We start from the raw sequence: 4198 nt of genomic DNA, 5'->3' as shown, positions 1-4198 counted from the left end.
TTCCCTGACTCAAGACCTGGAGTCTGTCTACTGTGGCACCTAGCTGTTCCTATTAAGTGAGATAGGGAGGCTGTTTGAGTTGCATGGGAAACTTCTCCACGATCAGCAGATATTTTATAAAATAGCTTACTTGTTTAAAACTCAATGGATTTGAGCTTCTGTCAAAGTAAAGGAGATGCCTCTGGATAAGCCCAGGAGAAGGATTCATGAGGCAACAATGGAGGAGGAGAAGGAAGATAGTGCCTCAGTTTCAAGCTTAAATTATTTGGTTGGCCCCAAATTTATCTAGAGAAAAGCTTGCTGAACTTCTCTTTTCTCATCACTGTCATAGCAGCATCTGGGATAGCAGAAGATGAGTGTAGATTTCTTATTAAGAGTTAGAGGATCATTTTGAGGACGTCAGGGGAGTAACACAACAGCTGCACGGGAACAGAGCCAGGAGGAGAGGGAAAAACCCAGTCGAGCGGTGGGAGTCGGATCCCCGCCTGTTAAGCCACAGCACCCGAGATGCATCGTGACTCTTGTCCACTGGATTGTAAGGTTTATGTAGGTAACCTTGGTAACAGTGGCAACAAGACTGAATTGGAGCGGGCTTTTGGATGTTATGGACCACACCGAAGTGTGTGGGTTGCAAGAAATCCTTCCGGCTTTGCTTTTGTTGAATTTGATGATCCCAGAGATGCAGCTGATGCTGTTAGAGAACTAGGTGGAAGAACGCTTCGTGGCTGCCGAGTAAGGGTGGAACTGTAGAGTGTGAGAAAAGAAGTGGCAATCGTGGTCCACCACCTTCTTGGGGTCGTCGACCAAGGGATGATCATCGGAGAAGTTCTCCACACCGTCGCAGATCACCAGGAAGAAGAAGCTTTTCTCGAAGCCGGAGCAGGTCCCTTTCAAGAGATAGAAGAGAGAGATCATTGTCACGGGAGAGAAATCATAAGCCTTCTCGTTCCTTTTCCACGTCTCGTAGTCTCTCTAGGTCAAATGAAAGGAAATAGAACAACGGCCTTCAAGAGGAGTGATGTACAGGAAGTAGTCCTTCATTTGACAGGAGCATGTACAGAACATTACAAGTTTTGTCTGAGCCTTCATAAGTTCAGTGCATTTTTAAAATATTTTAGCTGTTAAAATTTGTTTATTGTCTTGTAACAGTGACACATGCAAAGATGTGTATCTGTATCATTTGAAACAGATCATATAAGGCATGTAATGCCAAGAATTTGTTACTTTACAGTGTTCCCGTAAACAAAATTTTAATTTCTACTGATTGCTATTCAGTTTATTTTGCATCAGTTTGCAAATTAATCTGTAAAGCCTGCAGTGGCCAAAAAACACTTGACACTGTGTCTTCTGGGGAAAAAATGAGAGACTACATTGGAGAGAGTCTCAGTTTTTGTACTCAGCAGAGTTATATGTATGGCTGCAGTTAAACATAATGCAGTGTTTCAAAGCTCCTCTTAAAACAGGCCAGCATGTAAATTGGGAAGTAAAAAGCATACCAAAATAAGACATTTGTTCAAAAAGTGTGATGGCAGTTTTAGAAAAGAAAAAATATATATTTTTTCATTCTAAGTGAACACATATCTTGAATGAAAACCTTAAAAGATTTTGAGGAAGTTTAGTTTTTCCACTTAAGGTCCTACATTATTTTTATAGTTGATGCACTGTGACTAAATAACTGATGATATTCAACATTAACCATTCACACAAACTTTGAGTTTAAGGGTACATTGTAGAGATGAAACTTTTTGAGTTACTGTGCAAGATTTTTTTCATAATGTCATTTGTAACATGTTTTGTGAGACCTTCGGGATTAAAGTTTTGGTTACAAATTGTTGCTTAACTTGAATACTTAAAAGTTTTCCTTGTAGAACCTAATTCAGCCTGTGAGCTTGGTACATGCAGTCCAGGTTTAAACATTCCTATCAGAAGTCATACTTATATTTTTCTTGTTAAAGTGCTTTTGGAGTAATAAAATACTAGCTAGCCTAAAAAAATTGTTAGAGGGTCAACTGAATGCAATAAGGAAATACAGAATCAAAGCTCTTCAAGGAATTCATTGGGACATTCAAACCACACTTAAGAGGAACATATTGAGGAGTCCAATAAAAATAGTCTCAAGATCTGTGAGTGAACACTTTGCTACATGTGATTTCTAACCCTGACCCTACTTTCCCCTGGATTCTTTGTGTACTTGTGTTATGGACAATCAAAGGGGGAGTTGTTATATATCAACTTTATTTTTCCTGCAACACTTAGTAAATACCAATTTCAAAACATTAATAAAGTGTGAATGACTAATTAATATACTATAATAATGATGGGGGAAGTATGTCAATTACATCTTGTGAATTATATCACTAGAAAAGATGCTTCAACCCCTTACAATTACCCCTAGAACTCTGAAGGAAAGTAACAGGCTCTGGAAATCTGGTGGAGTGGGGACTGAGAGAATAAGTCCAGAGCATATGTTACATCCTATTTTAAATAAATCTACTAAACAGATATTTAGTTAGAACTTACTAAGTGCCAAGCACTATACTAAGTAAGCACTGAAGATACAAGTGAACCTTGCTCCAAAAAAATTTTATTTTTTTAGGGTTCTTACAGTCTCTTTTTTCTTGAACAATCTAAACAATACTTTGAGGTGATAAAAACATATTTTATTTGCTAAAACTCATTATAGTCACTTTCCATTTGAACATTTGGTACCCTTTTACACACAACCATTTGATGAACCAAGTTTAGACACTGTTGATCTCTTTCTCACTAGCAAAATGCATTGTCATCACATGTCATTGTATATACTGACTGTGTACACACAGAGAACACACTCTTTCTCTTAGGATACATCTCTACCACTGAACCAATAGGAAAAGAAATCCCTGATAATAAATTCTATAGTACATTTTTAAATTTATTTTTGTCCTTTCTTTTCATACCATGATAATAGAACCTTCAAACTACCTTTATTCCAAAGAACTACAGCATTTTCATTAAAGAATATGAACAGTTTCTGCACTGCCAGTATTCTCTAAGTAATATATCTTTCTAGTGAAGGATGTAAGAGATGCTTTTCAGTGATTTCCAATTCATACAAATTCTATTCAGGTAGCCTGCCCATAGGATGATAAGTTTTTTTGTTTTGCTTTTTTTTTTTTTTGGTGCCCTGAGTTCATGAATAGCTAAGGCAGCTTATTCCAATCTCTTTATTCCAGTATTTTTATCTCAGAGAAGGTTTCCAAACTGTTACCTCTTTAAAAAACATTTAATATACTCTTAGTTTACTAACTAATTGAATTAGTATGACTCTTTTCTATTCCTACTCATATAAATTTATTGCTTCAATCTTTATCCTTGGTTCCAAGAGAATTTCAGTGATCCATCTAATAGCTTTGATTTTCAAGTTGCATAATTATACCCATATGTATGGATAAATAATTAGAAAGATAGCTATACATAAAGGTAGATAGATGAATTACCTTAATAAATCTGAATGACAATTTTAATTTCTTGATGCTGAAATATACAAAGGAATTAGTCAAATTGAAACAAAGCAGAATGACAACTACTTTCCATCATTTTAAATAGTATATATAATATATCCAATAGCATCAAAGCTAGAAATGCTTGGTTATAAGCCAGACACATCTACAGTTACTAAGACACACTAAGTCTTCTTAGAAGCAGTCAACATCTACAGCATAATGTCAGGAGAAAATTTCTTAAAACACTAGCAGGACTACATTGATGAATGTGTCTCTCTTCTATACTTAAGCATTCACATCCCATATCAACTATAGGTTGGAGTTTTTATTTTTCTGTCAGAGTATAAAAGAGTTGTATAAGAAGGAGAATACTATCCTCCATCTACTGAAACTGCATTTCTATCTAATGGTGTATTTTTAAGTCTCTATGCCTTCAGTTTCTTGATATTTCTCACAGGATCTAGCACAGTAACTTCCACATAGGCATCACTTAATAAATATTGATTGATAATCTTATTTAGCTAGATGTATGAATAAGAATATTTGTATTATTTATATCAGTATCTTTTATTTTTTTTTTGCAAAGTAGATAGAGGGAGGATATTTTGTGAATCTCACTTTATGGTGAGAAATTGAAGCACACCGTTATGAGGTGATTTGTGCAAAGGCACTCAGTAAATCATTGAAGCAAACTTCCTATCTTCTGACCCAGT

At 35.6% G+C, this 4198-nt stretch overlaps 1 pseudogene; it reads left to right on the top strand.

Annotated features, from left to right (window-relative positions):
* The first annotated feature begins 440 nt into the window (after positions 1-440).
* On the top strand, positions 441-1027 carry LOC110218004 (serine/arginine-rich splicing factor 3 pseudogene; annotated as a pseudogene).
* The last annotated feature ends 3171 nt before the right edge of the window (positions 1028-4198 follow it).

Source organism: Phascolarctos cinereus, unplaced genomic scaffold, assembly GCF_003287225.1.
Source record: "Phascolarctos cinereus isolate Bilbo 61053 unplaced genomic scaffold, phaCin_HiC Scaffold_4;HRSCAF=312, whole genome shotgun sequence".
NCBI lineage: Eukaryota > Metazoa > Chordata > Mammalia > Diprotodontia > Phascolarctidae > Phascolarctos > Phascolarctos cinereus.
The sequence above is the reverse complement of the archived record's forward strand: the minus strand, read 5'-3'. Positions and strand labels throughout refer to the sequence as shown.